Source organism: Labrus mixtus, chromosome 3 (assembly GCF_963584025.1).
Source record: "Labrus mixtus chromosome 3, fLabMix1.1, whole genome shotgun sequence".
Classification (NCBI taxonomy): Eukaryota; Metazoa; Chordata; class Actinopteri; order Labriformes; family Labridae; genus Labrus; species Labrus mixtus.
Window position 1 is genome coordinate 23,079,893 of NC_083614.1, and position 21,429 is coordinate 23,101,321.

The window sequence follows — 21,429 nt, forward strand, 5'->3', positions numbered from 1 at the left end:
AAGGGATCTGAAAATTAAAGCTACATTAAAAGTGTGAAGCTTTTAAAATGTGAGGAATTTAACTGATGTTTTCCTCATGATGATGACTGATCCAGAAATAATACCTTTTTGATTGTATATGTTTCAAAATGCAGAAAATGTCATCATTCTGCCAATATTTTTCTGAGAAGGACCCCCTTGTTCTGAATCCAAATAAGCCCCCCCCCCCCCCCCCGTTCCAGTAGATGTTTTCGGGGTCAGGGAACAAGTATTGTTGCATGTGAAGGCCTCTACCTATAACCTTTGTTGTCCTTCTGAGTGCACAAGCATGTGTGTGTGTGTTTGTTTGTTTGGGTCTGTGTGTGCATGTGTTCAAGAGATCAACAGTGTTGTGCGTGTGGGTCCACCTGTTGGGCACAGGAAGGAGAGGCATTAAAAGATTGCATCTGACCCCACAGAGTAATGACTTCTCAGTGGCTGACAGTGTGAGTCAGGGAGGAGGACTAGTTTTATCTTTGCCTGACAGTCTTTCTTTCATCCCTCTCACTCTTTTGTCCTTCCACTTCTTCCTTCCGCTTCCCTTTGTGTTGTCAGCAGTTAAAGAAGCGCTGAGCTACATCTCCCTCTACCTCATGTCTTCTGTCCATACTGTTGATGGATCCCATGTCTTTTAGCTTTGTTTTCACACACACACACCTTTGTTACTGTCAATCTAGGTTATGTATTTACCGCTGTTTACATTTATCATCGCTGATACTAAATAGTGATGGGATGATTGTCAGGATGGAAATCAAGTATTGTTTGATTCTGTACAAGCTTCATTCGATAGTGCAGTATTTCATAATAACATTTTATAAATGTCTTTTTTTAAATGAAAAAAGGAATGTGTTAGCTTCCTAGCATAAAGCATAAGCAGTTTTTGTTGCGTTAAAGTAGAATACTTTGTGGCTTGAGGATTTTTTATTTCACAATTTCATTCCAAAGACCTTAGAAAAAAATGTCAGCCACAACAAGAAGAAGCATCTCCAATTTAAATTCTTTCTAGAGTACAGAATACGTTATGTCATGTAATGTTTGTAATGTGAACTGGAATGTCATCTGTAAAGTGGAGGATTTTCTTTAGGTGTATTATCTATGACAGAAGCGGCAAAGCATTTTTGTCTTGTCACACTTTTGACCTTTTGGCTTGAAACAAGAACCGGAACTTCTTGTTACTTTAAATCTTAATCTTTGAACATATTACTGCATTTTATTTGAAGTGACTTATTTATAATATTTCTACACTTTTAATGAACATCACTTTTTTTTTTTTTTGCAACACTTTTTTTGATGTCAAAACTGTTTTACTGTCACTTATGGGGCCTTGAGCTAAAAGAGGGATGTCTGAGACCACACACAGCAAGTTAGTTTCTTGTGTGCTTGTTTGTTTTCCCCTTACACCTTCATTAAAGAAAACCAGAAGACGCTCAGACCAAATTAAAGGGGAAGCACTGGAGGAAATGCTTCAGTACAGCACGGTGTATGCCATTGTGGCGTCTGTCAGTGCGTCTGTAATGATTTTGGTTTTTTTGGAAGTTAAAGATATGAAAAATTAAACAGAGAAATATGAAAGCAGTGTTATTTTGTTCCCTGAATCTGAAACAAGAGAGAGATAAGCTTCTGTATCATTCAAGGTGATCATCGGACCTTGCTGTGGCTTCGTTGGGCTTTAAAAATGTGTCGAAGATTTCTTGGCAAAAGGCATCCTGCCATGATACACTCACACACATTCACACACGTTGGGCGGTCACAGTGAGGATAATAGGAGCCATTTTGTCCTGTTGTGAAGGCCTCAGCTGTGTTCTCCCCCACTGTTTTTACACACACATCTGCAGATACAAGGACACAACTTTCTGGATAACAGTTATTCATTCTACAGTGCCTGGGCAGCTGTAAGGTTTGTTGACTTAAAACACAATTAAAACTTCTGTACAGGTACGCGGCGGTTGATGCAGCTATACTGAGTAAAGATTTGTGCAGACCTGTTTTCCCAGAGCAGCTTTGGCTGTTACATGTGGTGTAATTCTAAATTTAAATTCAATTGTAAAAAAGGGTCATGCCTATTTTCCCAGAGTCCTGTTTTCCTTGACATTGTATGCAGCCCTTTTCAGACTTCCGTTTCAAGGCGTGTTTTTTTAGGTCCTTGTGTCGTTTCGCCTTCAATCTGAATATCGCGGAGGCGTAATGGAGGGACGAAGAGATCCTCCCTCTGAACCATCTTCGGCGGTAATAACAGATGCACTACAGGGCAAGACGGTATCAGCTGAGCCGGCCAGGAGCTCAGAGTGTGTGTTGGTGCATGCCTTACTGTGTGTGTGTATGTGGAGCTCCCACTGTGCACTGCTTCTGCGATGTCGAAATATAATGTGAATTCACAGACTGGGAACTGCAAACGAAACCAAAGGAGGTGGACATTTCAAAAGCATATTGAATGTTGAAAGGATGTCAATGTTTAAAGTCCAGATAGCTGTCTGCTCAAAAGTTTAGGGCGTAGCATAACATAGTTGGGCTATAAGCCGTAGGTGGTTAAAGTCAACATGCTAACACAAAACAACATACATTGAACATTTGACCTAAGAAAAACCCATGTATGGGAACATTTAAAAATGTTGAATGTTTTCTCAGTATGTCATGCAATAGGATATCGAGCTAATTGTGACTAAAGCAAAGTCACAGTACACTTATACCTTCAGCGGACTAACCTGAGACTTTTCATTTAGGGGTATCTCAATGTGCCATGGAGGCCAGTGTGTGTCATTCAACGCTGTAAAAGTTAATGTCGCTGGTAATGCACATACACAGTATTGAATAGCAGTGCATCCTACAGACTTTGGGGCCTCCGTGACACATGGTTGGGAATCAGTGCACCATGACATCCTGCTACACCTGGATAAATAACAGTTTATGTTCCCGTGCTCGTCAGCCCACGCCAGCTGATATGTAAGGTCACTCCCTAGCTTCCATCAGCACCACATCAGCAAAATTAAACAGGCAGACGCTTGGCCAGCCCCTCTTTTATTTATCACCTGAGCCTTATCATCCATGAAAAGTGCTGAAAATGTTGGGATTTCGGGGGGAGGCCCCCATTGAGGCAAACCCATCCATCCATCAACTACACCCACTCTTGAAACTGTCTTCTGCTATATCTGCTGTTTTTTCTGAACCTGCCATTGGATCTCAATAAGTGGTGAAAACAATTGCACCAGGGAGGAGACAGCAGCCTCTCTGCCCAAACTCAATTGATAAATGGAAGATGCTAAGGATATCATATTGTGTAGAATGGGGATACTTGGGTGAGTGAGTTTTTGTGGGTGGGGTGCTACAGGTATGTTCCTGTACACAAAATGATGGTGTGGACACTTACCATGTACAGCATTGTATTGGCATTTAAAAAAGAAGATACTTTCTTTTGCATTCTCATTTTGTTTCATGATTTTGATATCCCCTGACTTAAATGTTGTTAATCCTTCACATCTTGTTTTGCACTGGAATCGAGCTTCCGTGGTATTTTTTTTAATCGGCATTTGTAAATAGTTGTTATTTCTTGTCAGATGGTATGGATAAGGCGAGATGAAGGAGATAAAGTAAAACTATCTCTACTGAGGATTAGATTCTACTGTGAGTTTAGGATTCCATATTGCCATTCTGTATGGGAGCAAAGTGCTGTTGTGTTGCTGTTTTTGTTCAGAGCTCCCCTATACCTAAAGGTTAAAGAATTCATGAGGTAATGCTGTTACAGCAGGGGACGCCAGTTTGAAGTAAGTTTTGAAATCAACACCTCGGCATTGCTTTCTCACGAAAACATCCTGGATGGAGTTTGGGGAAGGCTGTCATGGAAAGTCTGAAAATGCTGTCAGACCTTTGTTGTAGTGTGGCGACCGTCCTTTACTCTTTCTCTGCCTGCTTGTCCAAGTAATGACTCAAATACTGTGAATGCCTGGTCATCTGTGACCAATTGGATAAGTGGGCAAGGGATGAGAGGTGGGAGGTAAAGAGAGATATTGACCTAACCATTTAGGATGGTGCTTTTAATATCTGCATCAATATAAACAGGCCATATTGCAGAAATCAGTGTCATGGGCAACATAAGGTATTCTGACTGAATACATTATGTCAAGTCCATTAAGTCAAAGAGTAATCAAGCCTTCATAATTATTTAATAGTCTTTCCCCACAGCATTAAAAAACCAAGAGTGGGTGAACAATGACTTTAGTAAGTTTTGGGGCGATAGACATTGAAGTGTAACCACTTGTCTCCAAAATAGCTATCTACAGATTGTCCATGTCATTGTAAGAAATAAACAGGAAGTCCGGTGGTACTTTGGCAGTAGGTTTTTTCATAGTTGAAGCACCCTGTGTTTTTTTCTCATTGACACAATTGACACAATTTGGAATGCTGTTAAGAGAGACTTGAAAACGTATTCTCTAAAGCCTGGCTCACACTGTAGGATAATCGGGCCGATTTGAGCTTCGATTCTTCCTTCCCTACAATCGTAGGGTCATTCCCGACTCAAGGCTGCTCGGAACAGATTATCTGCTCAGATTATCTTGTAGTGTGGGCGGTACAAAGATCCAATCTTAACGTCTGCCTGGCGATTGTCGGGGACGCCCCGATTTATTTCAAACATTTTTGATATTTAGAATTTAAAATCTTAACGATTACGTCATGAAAGGGTCCGGCAGAAGTTGTGTGTGACTACAATATAATCAAGAGAGACAAGGGAGGACTGTAGTCATGGCGACCAGTGGTAGGACGTGACCCGGCGTTTTTCTTTTTTAGTTTTTGGTCATCATTGCAGCACTTTTCTGAAACTTGTATCCATATATCTATGATTGTATCAAATTTCCTATATCCTACAACAATTTACACTTCCTTCTCTTTCACCAACCGCCGTCTGTTGGAGTTTTCAAATTAAACTTTATTAACAATTGTCAATGCTCCGTCCCGATTTCACTCGTACAGTGTGAGCACATAAATCGCAAGGTCTGGTTGGGCGTCATAAACGATTCCGTCGTACAGTGTGAGCTGCCATACCAACCATGACTTTTGTACAATCAGGGAAAAATCGCACAGTGTGAGCCAGGCTTAAGGTTAGTACTGTCTAAGCAACAGTTTAATTAATGTAATCTATGGTTTTTGGTTCGGATCTAAGTGTCTATTTATCCGTTGAACACAAAAGCTTATAGACAAATAGACAAAAAGTCAAATGCATCTCCTTTCAAACTCAGTTATTATCATTCAACCCATGACACACAATTCCAAACGGCATTGCTAACCAACCACTGGCCAGCTTTCAAAACATCAACATTCCTATTAGCAGTGAACATTCAAACAATGTGTGAGGGTTGCCCGTCTGTAGTTTCTCTCATGAGGTACCCAAAACTTTTTAGTCAGAAATTTCAGCAGATCACATTTAAGGCTCTCTAGGTTAGCGGTTGTACTACTAGAGACTCACATGTGCAGGTATATGTGGGAAAAAAAACATAGTTGTAGCCCTGTGACTGGTTGCACCAGTCCAAGGTGCACGTTATTTATTTTACTATTTGCTGTTGGAAAACATAATGTAAAGCTCTAAATAGACCAACACTAAACTTTATGTGTTAGTAAAGCTATTCCTGAACTCATGCAGCTTTGAGTTAACTAAAAAACACTGTTTTAATTGAACCTAAACAGCTCTTCAATCATGTAGTCAATTACTATCTGACAGACTCACAGGGCTTTTGTGTGTCAGATATAAAGTCTTTTCTCATTTCCAAGTCACTCTAAAGACTGTTGTGCTCAACTATAAACCCAATGAATATGGAAAAAGGTGCACACCCATGAATATTACAGAGGATGTCTGCGATTCAAAAGTGTGATTAAATGCTCCTTTGTGTGCACTGCTGCAGTCGACAATGGGCGTTTTTTTTTTGTGCTAAGTCCATCTCCATGAGGGTGTAAAAACTGGTGGAGGCCCAGTGCTGAAATAAGCCTGTTGTTGAGAGGTGCCGTTCACACATAAATTCTAATTCTCATTTAAAACGTTACTTTTTTTTATAAACAGAGCAGCGTGCCAGGGTTTTGTAGACATTCCATAATGGAAGAACAAACTTTAGTCTTCTTACTACATGGTTGATTTTACTGTAAATAATGTATTAACAACATGTTCATGATGATATTTTAATATAGAGATAATTCCAGATACCAGCGAGGACAGTCACAAATAGTATTTACTTTTTATACTTTGGTAATGTTTTACTTTTGTACATTTTTTAAGATTTTTTTTTTTAGTTTGTGGCCTTTATTTTATAGGACAGCTTGAGAGAGACATACAATTTGGGGATAGAGAGTGGGGGATGACATGCACCAAATAGTATCAGGACTGTAAATAAACATGGACAAAGCCTCAGTGATGTCATCCATTGGTTACTGAGAGAGTGCTTGAAACCCTTGGATGGCTGTTGCCATATTGGAAATGTTGTCTCAACCTATCTTTTTGGTCAACCCAACATCAGGCAAAGAGCTGGAGATGAGACAGGCCAATAAATCTAGTCAGCAACACGCCTTATTATAAACAAAACTCTTATCCCTCATGAAATTAAAATGGATCAGTATAAGGCTTGAGCTAGGTCTCAGTGAAATGTTCAAAAATGCAAAAGACTGCAAAGAAAATTAAGGGTCTTTTTTGTTGGTTATGGTAAGAATGCTTACTAAACCGTATTGAGGGGGAAAGCACAATCTGGCTAAACCCTAAAGGCTAAAAAGCTAACAGAAAATTCCCTAATGATGAATTGATAAATGTTGATAAATGTTCCAATATGTAAACCGGTTAAATATGCATGCTCACTTATTTTCCTTTAGTGTGCATTGTGGCCAATTTACTTAGTTGGCATGCCAACAGGAAAAAAATACATGAGGGAAGCACTGATCCTCCTCTTCCATTACCACTGTAGGTTCCATGCTCATTCCCTGGTGGACACTGATGTTAACTGAGTGCTGTGCTGTTTCTGTGTTAAGTATTCCCTCAGTAAAGGTCTGTAGATAATCACGCTTGGGAGACTTTCAGCGTTTTTCATGGAGCCAAGTATAGAAACTGTAGATGTGGTTTTCCCATGTTAGCTTACTTACTCCATGATAAATGTTCTGCTCTTATCATGTTTAAAGTGCCTTGGTTTGGGTTGTTTCTACTTTCCTTTTTGATTGACAAGTGTTCCAGATGTTCTGACATTCTATTGATATTCCCATCAAAGAGGTACTGCGCACTTTTTATTTTTATTTTTATTTTTAATGGTTTAAGAACGGCTCAAAATGTCTTTAAATCAGCCCTGAATCTTGATATGGACTTGTAAGTCACAGTCACTAAGTAACTTCTGCATCACATGTTGATGAGTGTGTTATTTGGATTGAAGTCCAAAGGATAGTTCAGCCAACAACAAGACAAAGTTGAGCCCTTGAGATCCAAAAAGAGGTTTTTGTTTGTACAGTAATAAATTACATGACACTTTACAATTGAGATATCAGAGGTAGTATTTAGTGCAGCACTGTGCGACAGTGAAGCTATTAAAGAAGAAGAAGAAGGGGATAAAAATCCACAGATGCATGACACATAATAAAAGCTGGAACAGTGCCTCGGCCCATTAACGATAAAGGGGGAAGTGGGGGATGATAGGCACGCTAATGCATATTAAGCACAACAGTATTGCTGGCAACTACCATCACTAGTCTTTATGTGAAAGAGGCTTTAATGGATAATTGATTAAGCCATAAATTACAACACCACAAACAAGCAAATCAAAAGAGGGAAGACAGGCAATTTCTCACAGGCGCCGGATGTCTCCAATGGGAGGAGAGGAGGCAATGGGACGGGGGTGTGAAGAGGGGCTTGATTTGTGATGTTGTGTGTGTGTAATGAAAATAAATACTGTTATCTAGCATGCAGCTGTATTTTCTTGTTAATGTCCATCTGTCTTTTTAGGAGCTTCATATAGCCCTGCACTTTAAGAAACACTGTGCAACTTTCCATCATTTATTTATACATTTCATCTATCCTCCAGACTCAGTTCCAGTTCATATCCAGCTTATCAAGTCATTCATCCATCCATGCATCTGCCCATCCACCAGATCCCTGTTCAACCATCTATCTGCACATTCAGGAATTACAAACTGTATCCATCTCTCACTGATTCATTTTCTCACTAATCAACAATCCGTCCAAGCTTCTCGTCAGCCAATCACAGGTCCTCAACTTGGGTCTGTTTTTAAGAGTGCAGAGAGACTCCCTTAAACTCTGCATTACCCCATTCATTTATTTTCCACTTAATCCATTCAAACTACATCAGCGCTTGTTTTGTTCCAAGTCACCAACAAGTGTAACCTCGGACCACCACAGTCACCCTGTGCAGGACCCTGGTCCCAGGAGGGAACATTTCCGCTGGAGAAATACAACGGACAGGGCCAGCAGGCATTTGACATTTCTCTGACATTTCCGTTCTCCCTCTCTCAATTCTTTGTACATACTCCTACTTGTAAACAGTATGATGGCTTTATACAAAGCTTGGGTATTTTTTTTTAACAATGAGCAACTGAGAAGCACATAACCTTTTACAAGGCACAGGGCGCAAGATGTAAGACCTCAGAATCCCTCTTCCTTTAGATCTCACTCCCTGCTTTTCCACATCTTTTATTGTGTAAGATGAAATACATGTAAGAATGTGTGTGTTAAAGGATTAAATATAAGAACACATTTCAAAGCTGCTGTAGAATTTCCCCTGTTGGATTCAACATGTTCTTTCATTCATATTTTAAATAATGTTTCAAATAACATTTCAGATCTAGTGCTGCAAGACTTTCAATTTAAAAACAATGACAACAGTCAAATCATAGATTTTTTTTACCCATACTATGCCCTCTGTTCTGCCATTCATATATAAACTGTTCTTCTCAAACTGACCAGTTTAGTTTTATGTTTTACATTTCCAATGATCTGAGTATTTATACATCAAAACAACCGAATTTTCTCTTCCTGTACAACACTTTCAAATGTCTGAAGACTCATCCTGTACTCACAGGCATTTCCCTAATTTCGACCAATGAAAAAGCTTTGTTGTCACTAACGATCCTATCAAATTCATCCTAACATTATGTATTTGTTATGTCAAAAATGGGTTTAGTCTTGGCATTACTGCCGCCTGTGTTTGTGCCACCATATTTGACTGCAGATGTGTGACTATAGCAGAACATTTCCCTCCTCCTTTCCATCATGCACAAGCAGACACATGACTCTTAAACATATTGTGAACACTCGTGCACCACCCAAACAAAACCCTCTCAACTTAAATTCCCTGCATACTGAAATAAGCATGTGGGATTTTTACCTCATGCAGTTGCACTTTACACATTTATTCAAATGTATATACACATACTGTTCACACTCCATTAATTAATCATCGCCTGCAATCCCTGCCGCCGCGCTCATAATTATGCCATCATTCAACAATGTAGAGTAACCGAGTCTGAATGGAAATTGAGCCGTCGCTGTAGCAACGTTCAAATCGCTGTCTTCCCTGGCCTTAAAGGTCGGCTCAGTCCTCAGCGGTGATAGTATCACAGAACCCAAAAGGCATGCATGTTTGTGCTGATCCTTGAAAAGCATGCCTTGAATTCCAGACATGTTCTCTGCCACTAGACCGTGTCACTGCCTGGATCTGTAAATGCATTATGATAATCTCTTACCGAACAGGCCGTGGTGAGAAACGCACAGCAGGCATTGAATGAGTATGCAGATAGTACACAAATCCTATAGACTGTGAATATGTGGAGCGACCAATCAGTCCTTCTTCCTTTATGTTATGCGTTCATCACAGCATATCTTTGTGTGCATTGTGAGGGTTAATGTTTAACAGCATGTGCAGCTTCGTACATCTTATGAGATGATGAGATGAGATTCAACTTTATTGTCATTACACATATACAGTATAGAGTAACAAAATGAGGTTTGGCATCTCACCAGAAGTGCAATAAGCAGAAAGTGCAAGAATCTGTGCTATGTACAAGTAATTACAGAATTTACGATGTAGACTAAAAAAAAAGTGAATTATTGGGTATATATGGATGGCTGGATTAATGGGATGCTATAAATATAAAGAAATGCTATAAATATATGTATATTCTTCAGATTATAATATACAGATTAAGGTGCAGTGAGCATGCTATACTAGATTACAGATAATATACAGAATATGGACATATTGTACAGGTCGATAATTTATTGAGGTGATATTAACATACTGTAATACAATAATACAGGTGGATGAGAGATGTGTGTGTATGACCAGGAGGAGTGGTGGGGGGGATGATGGGTGTGAGGTGATGGCAGGGGAAGGGGGGTCAGCGGGGGGCGGAGTTCAGGAGGGAGAGAGAGAGAGAGACAGAGTTCAGAGTTCGGGGGGTAGAGTTCAGTAGAGCGACAGCTCTGGGGAAAAAGCTGTTCCTCAGTCTGCTGGTTCTGGTCCGGAGGCTTCTGAAGTGCCTACCGGAGGGCAGGAGGGCAAACAGTCTGTGGGCAGGGTGGGAGGAGTCTTTAAGGATGCCGTGAGCTCGCCGCAGACAGCGTTTTCTTTGGACGTCCTCAATGGCGGGAAGTGGACACCTTGTGATGCGCTGGGCGGTTTTTACCACCCGCTGTAGCGCCTTACGGTCTGTGACAGAGCAGTTTCCGTACCAGACTGTGACACTGCTGGTCAGGATGCTCTCGATCACACAGCGGTAGAAGTTCCTCAGTACAGCTGAAGACAGGTGGTGTCTCTTCAGTGTCCTCAGGAAAAAGAGGCGTTGATGAGCCTTCTTAACCAGACTGGAGGTGTTAGTGGACCAGGAGAGGTCCTCTGTGATGTGGGTCCCCAGGAACTTGAAGCTGGAGACACGTTCAACAGCCATCCCATTGATGTGGATGGGGTTGTGCGTGCTTCCTCTTTCTCTCCTGAAGTCCACGATGAGCTCCTCCATCTTGTTGGTGTTGAGGAGCAGGTTATTGTCAGCACACCAGGCAGCCAGATGCTGTACCTTCTCCCTGTAGGCTGTGTCATCGTTGTTGCTGATGAGGCCAATCACCGCCGTATCGTCCGCAAACTTGATGATGGTGTTGGATCCATGTACAGGTCTGCAGTCGTGGGTGAAGAGGGAGTAGAGGAATGGGCTCAGCACACAGCCCTGTGGTACACCTGTGTTGAGTGTGATGGTGGTGGAGCAGGTGTGTCCTGACCTAACATACTGGGGTCTGTTGGTCAGAAAGTCCATTATCCAGTGACGGAGGGAGGTGTTGAAGCCCAGGTCATCTTCCATAGGATGTAGTCAGTGTTTGCCTTTCAACCATGTATTAAACTTTGGATTCATTATAGTGGGTGTAATAATAGTATATATTCATCAAATAATACGATTAGTTTCTTGTAATAGTTATATTGATCAAAGTGCCATGTATATGCACATCTTCGATTTACGCTGCAGTTTTCCATAAACCATTTTGAAACCTTTAAAATTTATATACTGTAGGTAGTTTTTAGAGTTTCTGCATTCAACGAGGAAGAAATCCCGAAAATCTCCCTTTTAACAAGTTCTTGTGCCCGTCATCAACAACCCAGTTTTACAGATTTCCATTCACATATTTTCTACCTAATATGTCTGACTGCTGGAAATGTCACAAGTGCTGTGCTCATAACAACCATTTTGTCTTTCTTATCTCATGCTCATCTCCTCTTTGCTCTTATTCTTTCTTGTTACTTACTCGCCGCTGCTGCTGATGCTGCAGCAGTTTTCCCACAGGGATCATTAAAGGCTGCACGGCTTCACATACTGACAGCCCCAAAACTGTAGTAACATGTTGGAAAAGTTTTGACTTCAAGATTTAAAGTTCAAATATGCACACCACGGTCATGGTAGAAATTTAAGTCAGGTTAGACATTCGAGTGGAGGAGATTGTCCACTCAGGTTGGCCTGAGTTTCTCTGGTTATGGTGAGCCCCAGGGGGAAGACGTGTCACCACCCACACTGCTTAAAGTAAGTTTGTCACAGTGACTCAGACCCAGTTTGTAACACAGAATTATTGTTGTTTTGCTTCCTTTGCACCTGTTGGCAGTGTGTAGTTTACATGGTGTTATGAGTATGGACAGCCAAGAAAAGCTGTAAGAGTCAGAGAAAGAGGATCACTACTTGTCAAAATCTTTTCCATTTTAATTGGTTTGTCATCTGTGTCCTACCTACTTGTCTGTGCCATTTTGGACCAAAGAATAATAAAGGGTTCAGACTAAAAATTATGTGAATATCCACTTCATATTACTTGCACATGTTGGTGCAGGATTCTTTAGGTGTGAAAATTCCCAAAAATATTTGCCTCTCCGAATATGTTGGAAAAATAAAGTCTGTCATTATTTATTTGTTTCTTACATCCCCCATAGGAGATTTGAGTGATTGAAACAAACTGCAGTTTGAGGAGCACATGTTCATCTGTTTACTGCGAGTCTACATTCCTCTGCAAATAGTAGGTTACACAGAGGCTTCACTCTGGCTAACTTTAGTGGAATGAAACAACAATAAACAGATTTCCTTGCAATAAAAGGGATGAAAGAGATAATAATAATAATGCTAACAACAACGACAACATTAATGAGTTTATATAAGGGCGCCTTTCAGGACACCCAAGGTCGGCTTGCAGGTAAAACAACAATAAGAACAGCACAACGTCAGGACCTAATAACAACAATATTCAATAAAAGGCAGAGGATAGCATGTAACTATGAAGAAGTAATTCTAAAAAGGTGAGTTTTGAGGCAGGACAGGAAAATAGGGAGGATGTCGATGTCATAGATGGCTGGTGGGAGATATCAGAATCATTGTACTGGTTCATAATACCAAAATTGTCAGTTGTTCCAGTCAAGGGACGATAAAAAAAACTCTGAATGATGGTCTGATCGATCGATTCAGATGAGGAAAATCTAGACACTAAGTGGATTTCGCAAAACAGCCTCATAATTAAAGTTTGCTACAGTTGAATTTTCTGATCTTTCTGAATGACAAGAATGACGCAATTGATGTAAATTTACATTATAGTTTGATTTTGCATTGACAGACACGTATCGGAGTCTCCTGAGTCTTCTGACTCTCTTTTCGTGGGATGTGAAAATCCAACCTAGAAGGTTCTTATTGCCATTAGAAAGACAATTTGTAGCCGTTACTTTTGTCTCAAGTTATGTAAAAAATATTAAATGTGTAAATCAGGGGATTGTAACATTTTCACATAGTGAGGGGATCATTGTTGACTGCGACATGTTCAACTGATGAGAATTCTTTATTTTGAACACAAACAAATGACCAGTTGTACTCTTGAATTCATTACCCTGATACAATATGAACTTGATTTACAGTATAAGGACGGTCATAACAAGACTCTTTCATTTGCCGATCACTGAGCCTATTCTCTGTTTTTAACCTCACTGGACTGAGCATCAGGCCTACTGTTACTGAATCCACACTGCTCATCAAACCACAGCAAATTGTCCTGATTGGCCGACATGGAGAGGAAGTCGGGCCGCTTGGGTTCTTGCCTGATGCGATTTATTGCCCTGCTCACAACAGACTAATGGCCCGTTGGCAGCAAACAGGGAGCAAAGAGAGGCTGCTGCTGCTAATGAGGGTTGTCTGTGAGGAGGAGGTGGAGAAAGGGACACCAGAAAAGAGGTGAAAACAGAGAGAGAGGGAGACGGAGAGAAATACAGTCAGAAAAGGGGATGGCAGATGGAGTGAAAGGGGTGAGAATGAGAGACAGAAATGGTGACAATAAGCAGAAGAAAGTGACAGAGAGAGAAAGAAAGGTGGAAAAGGAAAGGAGAGAAAAAGAGAGCAGATAGGAAGATAAAGAAATAGGCCAAATCAAACAGTGTTGGTCAGTACTGAGTGATATTCAGGCAGTTTCACACAACTGCTGCATTGTCTAACAGTTTTGGAGGTCTGCTGTGTTAGCAGGAGAAACTTTTCTGTGACTTGGCTTCTAGACTACAAAGGAAAAATACGCCTTCTTGTAACTTCTTCATTCGTCATCTCTGAAGTTTTTTTTCTTTACAGTGCATGTTGGGTCTCTTTTGCTGGGTAGCAACTTTTAAGACTACAGTCAAGAGTCACCTGGGTTTTGTGATTTTTAGGATGGCATGTTGACTCACTGTGAGATCAGGTAAGGACTTCTGAACAACTGTTTGTAGTCATCATGAACTGTTTGTAGTCATCATGGACTGTATATAAAGATAGACATATTGACTTCTCTAAAAGTGAAGCCAAAACATTTGGAGCTTCCCCTACAGACTGGCTGACATGATGGTCATAAGCTCTGCCTCCTCTATGTTAACCAATGGGACAAATGGGTCAAACTATAAAACAAAAATACTCATCAAATCGTTTTCTCTCCGACACAGAGACACTGATTATAATTAGTTTTTGGTAAAATGCCATGATTGGCAGCCCTGTTTATAAATGCTGCTTCTGTGGCACTGTGTGCACTCAATCAGCAAAGAAGAGGAGGAATGGCGAGAGAAATCATAACAAACACTAACACAAGAGTTATTGAACTTTCCAATATGGAGTTAGATCAGTCTCAATATCCATGAATGCACACAAAAGGATTCACAAATGTATTTCAATGAACACACAAATATTTATCATTTTATATAAATGTAAAAAAAAAAAATCATACAAAAATAAGATTCACAAACGTATTTCTGATTCACACACACAAATATTTATTGTTTTATATATATGTAATAGAAATACACAAATATATGAAATACACATATGTCTCAAAGTATCAAAAGTATCAAAAACACATTTGCACATTTGTTTTCTTTGTGTTCAGTGGCACACTGAAAGGAGTACAAATCAAGTTGGACACGCCCCAAATCACTTTGCTCAATGCACTTTATGCCATCAAAATGGGTCCCAAAGAGTGAGGAAAAGTGGAAAATGGAAACAGATAAGGTCAGCAAAAAAAAAGATGTCTGCATTAGATTAGTGTGCACTCACTCCTGAGAGATCCCACTTCTATTACAAAGAGCACATGTGTTCCCAAGTCTGACACACGAGCAGAAGGACACGTCGGAGCTGGTTCAAACATGTGTACGACATACACTACTCGCAAACGCACACACCCACATTTAGCAGTGAGGTTTGTGTGCACTGTGGTAGGCATAGAAACCAATGGCTTGTGACCAGAGGGTTTGGTCCTGCATCTACTTGGATGAAAGTGATCTGCCCACCTGCAGCACCAAGTCTTTCTTAGGCTCCTTAATTCCAACAGCTTGACAGGAAGCTGCTCAGAGGCCGCATGCAAGTCTATTTACCTGTTCACTACCCACACAATAAGAATTAAAATGCATGCACTAAAACACAGCAGCATGAATCAATGATGTACTTTGAGATGAGATGGGAGTGTTTTTACTAGTTATGTGTGTGACTTGTCGTATTCACATGCTTTAAACCTATATTGGCAGCCGTGCCTTGTCCATACAAAACATCCTGCACACAATCTAAATGCATGATTATCTTATTATTCATAGTTTGTTATGTGTATGGTATGTGTACATTGTATAAGCTGTATTTGTATATATTTGGAAAAATAAACTATCAACAGCAAAAAATGCAGACTGTGGCTCCGTTGGTAGAGTCGGTTGTCTCTCAACCAGAAGGTCTGGGGTTCGACACTTTACAAAGCAACCTCTACCATCAGTGTGTGAAGGGGTAGGTGTGAAAAGAGTAACAGGGTGGTTTGTTGTTGTTTCCATTTAATAATCAATTTCCAGCACTTGAACTTTTTTGTCTCCATAGTTGCTCCACTGAAAGCCTTTTGAGTGACCAATGCTTAACAATCTAAACATAATAATAATAATAATGATAATAATAATAATAATAATAATAATAATCATGATAATAGAAGCAATGTTGTCATGGGGTCCTGCAACACATCAGTAGATCATTGCATCAAGGTGAGATGTTACACCACTGGAGGTCAGAAAAAAGCAGACAGGCAGAAATGAAGCCCTTCAGCTGTATCCCAAAAGGAGTGTGTACATCTCCTTTTAAAGAGAAAGGAGGAAACTCCTCTCCATTCCCCTGGCGGGTGAATTACAACTCAAGTAACTTCCTTTACTTCAATAAAACATCCTCAGCTTTTGCAGTCTTTTTTAATGTTTTCATGGTTAGTGGGATCATCTTGAAGTGCCTGACATATTTTACAGCAGTCTCAAAACAAAAAAAAATCTTTCACATCACACATGAGAACCGTGGTTTGTTTTTGATCAGGATCTTTTTGCCTTCCAGCGTCCTCTTCTGTTGTTTTCAGTCTGGATCTGAGAGAGCCGAGCCTGAGACACTCATCACAGCATGATGCAACACAAAACTCCCACTTCCCTCTATTCTTTTTCCTGCTTTTCCCCCATCCTAAACCCAAACTCACACTTCCCCCCCTCCCAAACACCTACAACTCTGCAAGCAACGAGGTTGTTACCAAAACCAGAAATCTATCACATCGCTCTATCTGTAAGATAGGAGCCAAATAATCTATGTCTGCTGTATAAACAGCACCGTCCCGGTCTCGCTTCCTGACTTAACTGGCCGTTCTGCAGTGGAAGGTCTCCAGGATGTTAAAGTCCATACAGAGAGTTATTCCCTGAGCAGAGCTGCCGAGCGAGCTGTCACTGGTTCTGCAAACAGGAGACACAGAGGCTAAAAGCCTGTTCCTGCCAGGTGAACAAGGAATCCAAGGCGATGGACAGGAGCAAATGAAACATCACTGCATACATTCAAGCCCAAGAAAAAAACAAAACGATTTTTACAACCTTTTTGCTTTAAGGGATTCTGAGAAGGTAGATACTGTATAATCACATCTATGCCTGCATGTATCCTACATCCTGTATTCTCTTAATACAGTATCCAGAGCCACTGCAAACTCTTAATTTCATCTTTTCGAAAAACCCTGCATCGACGCTTTAGCAGATATTCTATGGAACTAAATAGCAAAGGAGAAGTGTCGTAGCTCTTTGGCCACTTCTCTCGCAAAATTAAAGAATGCCAATCATTCCTTTACATTTTTCCAGTGGAAAATATTGCTTCATCTGGTATGAAAATAGATAAGACTCAAAACTGGTCTTTGCTTGTTTAACTGTAGCCTGCTACTGTTTAACAATACAGTAGCTCCAATGTGTGACTGCAGGCTTTACCTGAAACAGTTTAAGTTGTCAGTTAAATTTAACAAAGACAACAAGATGTTATTCATGTCATTTTCTCTATAAAGAAAAAGATGCATTTACTGTAACATGTGACCCCTCTTTGATTAGGAGAATCCTAACGGTCTGCCTCTCAAAGCAAAGACTGAAGAGCGGCACCTGGTGGCTCACTCTAAATTCTCTGCCATGACAAAGCCTCAGAGAGATCTGTGAATTGCACACCGCTGTACCTGGCAGCCGGTACACTGCACAGTCATAATGTACAATGTACAATCCCATCGGTCAGGGAAGATCAACATGGATCAAAAAAAAAAAAAAGAGAGAGATTGTTTGATCACCCAGCCAGCCCTGTGTCCTCACATGTTCAATTTTGAGTCATCTCTATCCTTTTTTTTCGCTCGTTCCTTCGTTTGCCAGCTATTTTCATCACTACCCCTCTGACGCAAGAGCACAGCATCCATCTCGTCAGTTATTACCGTCAGAAGAAGCACATGAATCGAAACTGATGCTGTCGAAATCCTCACTTTGATCTATTATTTCTAACCTTAAGTCGAGCACACATTACTTAAGATCATTTATGCATGTTGCATGTGAGGAGAATCTTAACTTGTTTAGCTCTGATTACAAGAGTAACAGAGGAGATCAGGCTGCTGGGCTTTTTGTGTCTCTAAATGTAAATGACCTTGGAAAAAAATACTTACACAGCTGTCCGAACAGAAAGGGAAAACAGTGTTCAGTGCGTCATGTCTGCTGCTGCTGACAGTAAGAATCAAATAAAGGCTTCTGATAAATAGAAAATAAACTGAGGCGAGTGCTGCACAGGGTCAAATAAATAGAAAAATTATGTGAAAAATTCAGGTGCTCTTCAAGGATAAGGGACAGAGGTCAAATTGCAAATAAGATAAAATACTGTTCAGGTTTTTTGTTTGCCAATATCCTGGACAGTCTTTTATCCTATTTGTAAAGATTTCGATGCTTTAAATTATAGAAGTGCTTTGCAGATGGCAGATTCCAGTCTGTTTTTTTTGTATTTAAGTGTTTCTATAGTGGAAAAAACCAGCAAGAAATAGCATCAGTGCTTAAGATAAAGACTGTGAGCCAAAACGGAGGGAGAAAGTTACTAACTGAAGTTTCAGGCATATTAAAATGCAGCAGGTTTTTCTTTTTGCAATTCTTACTGAAACGTCTCCATAGTTTTACACCTGTAATCGTTATTTAGTTGTGGTAACACTGGCATCAGAGGTCTTGATTTGCCTGAAATATAATAGGAATGTTCAAGTTGCATTTGTGCTTTTGTTTCAGATAAAAAGGAAGCTTTTCTTCTGATTCGAACATTATAAACATACAGAATGGAGGTTTAAAAGTTTTCATAAGCTGAAGAACGATTAAATTGAGCCTGATTTTAGGAGTGCTGCAGCACCCTCAGTCCCCCTACTCCCCCGGCATATTTTAGATCTCACACTGTCCAAGTTAAAATGAGATTTCTGCTCACGGTCGGATGGAGCGGAAGAAGTCCGCTTTCCAACTTTCGTTGTCATTGCCTCAAAAAACGCTGTCCTTTTTGTCGTTTCATCATTCCAAAAGAGATAGCTGGATGTGTGTCAGAAAAGTCTGTTTACATCACACGACACAATGGGCAAATAGATCTTCAGAAAATAGAATGTATTGCTTTCTTATCAACGGGGATCATGGAAGCAGTGTACAATGTATCTGGCTACTGACTTATTTATTGACTGTATGTTTTTCATTTACTTCTATATTCAAAAGTTGGGCGGGCTCAGACCACACTGACCCCAAAGGCTCCGCAGTCCATGAGAAGATCATCATGTTTATATTCTGTCTTTATCAGGTCATGAACCTTTTACATCTGGATAAATTATTTTGTAAGGAAGCCCTAATTTGACATGCATCCAGTAAATGTATTGATCTCATCTTGAGATCACAAAGCTTGTTTTCTCGTGGCCAAGTGATAATATCCTGGTGTTTAAGAAAACAAAACATTAGTTTGGTCACTGTGATAGGCCAGACCAGGATTGTATTTGCCATGCTGCCATTGCCCACACCACTGAAGTCAGTAAAGAATATTTCTATGGTGTTTGTGCTTTTGAAACTCTGTGGATATGAGATGAATAAAATCGAGATCTTAAAGAAAACAACCGGCAATTACTCCTTATTCTCATCTTTGATTTGCGGTGACAGGATGAAATAAAATCATTTGGTTTCACTTCTTTAGTTTTCCTTCTTTCCATCCCCTCGCTCTCTGACCCTCCATCCGTGGCAGCCATACCCCCCCTCAGCCACAATGTAAGCAATCTGACACACTCCATTACGTTGTGCTTGTTCCAATTAAAGCCGACACCATTTGCTGTCAAGAGCATGGTGATACCCTGCAGAAAGGTAACCCACCCCACTTCAATACCTGCTGCCCAGGGGGCTTTAACAGTTTCTGCATGTATATTATGTTGTTACAAGAAGATCTATACTGTCAGATTGTGATCCAAAGGTTGGACCTCTAAAGCCTTCTCCTGCAGGAAAATATGTGGCATGGCATAAGTCTTTACAAAACGGTTAGTAAATGGTGATACTTCTGCCGCTTTACTGTTTTAAAATTGATTTGATTCTCCAATTAATGTCAAAATTAAGAAAAATATTTCACGAAGGGAATTGTCTCCAGGTACGGCTTGTACTGCTTTGGGTGATCCCTCACTGGCTTCCCACACATGAGATACAATGAATAAAGAGGCATAATTCTTCTAAATGAGCCATAATAAGCTCATTGTGGGTAGTAATATGTTGTTGTTATTCATTTAAAAAAATACATCTAATTCCTAAAATGCATTGCAGTGCATTGTCCAGCCCCCAACTAAATGTAAACATGTAGGCTATGTATACAGAATTTAATGAGTATTCAATAAAGTTTGGGGAAAAAAAACACAATATAGAAAAAGCAAGAATGAACACGACTTGAAAACTACAAATACATGTATCTGTAAGTGACAACAAGTAGTTCCTCTCTTTGTGGTTTGTTATAGAACACTTGATTGATGTTTTTCTGTTAAATACTCACAGTGGATTTACATTAAGGATATGTGTCCCATGATAGTGTTACCTATTCTTCATTCATCGCCATATTCAGCCCTGACGGACTCTCACTCCCACACGGCATGCCTGACGTCATTTAAGTCCATAAGGGTTCAGTTTGTGTGCTTTAGGGCCGAAGGTGAGATTGAGACATTGACATAAAAGAGGCATGTGACATATTGATGGGCCATCAAGTATGTCAATCATTGTGATTATTATGTAAAAGTTACCACCTTTTCTGCACTTCTTTTAATTTAAGCTGCAAGTCTGAAAATAGCTCAAAGTTTGATTTTATTAATAGCTAAAGGAAATGAATCACTGTGACTTGTTTCTCCAAATGTGGGGGACCACTAATGTGGATGCCGCTGACTAAGAAGAATCTATTTGGCTCTCAAAGCGACGAAGCTGAGCAAAAGTTTATCAGCAACCTTTTCCTTTGGCTAATAACAAAAACCCTGAGCCAGCAGGCTTGTGACTCAGCCTTGACTTCACCTTAAATTTAGTTCAAGATAAAACCAAATTTAAACTTTCGAATTTATAATTTGCAAGCCTGCCATATTACCTCGACACACTTTCAGACGTTCACTTTATTTCTGATGCTTTCCTGGCGAAGCTTTCTTTGGAAAAATTCCTCCGTAATGACTGTTTACATAATTCCCTTTGACTGGAACTTTCCGCTGAACGTCTCATCAGGCAGACTGATGTTAATGTACAAAAATCAGGGGACAGTGGAGCCCTTCGTGAAAACGTATCTGTTCGGCACTCAGAGCAATGAGGCTGAGAAAAAGTTAATCAGAAGGCCCCTCCTTTGATGAAATGACCCCGAGTAAAGTTGTGGAGAAGCTCAATATGTTTCCTCTGCAGCGGGCTGCAGTCCACCGACCACCCAGAACCAATCTGGGGCTTATGACGGTGGCAGGGGAGAAGATACATTAGGCCTCCCTCCAGTGGGTAATGAATGGAACTAATAGGAAGAGGCAATCCTGGTCCACACGTCTAATATATGTAGAAAAATACTACACACAGCTTCTCTTGTGTGGTACTTAGGCAAACTGTGAGGCCAGTTTCAAACACCACTTCAGAAGAGTTATTT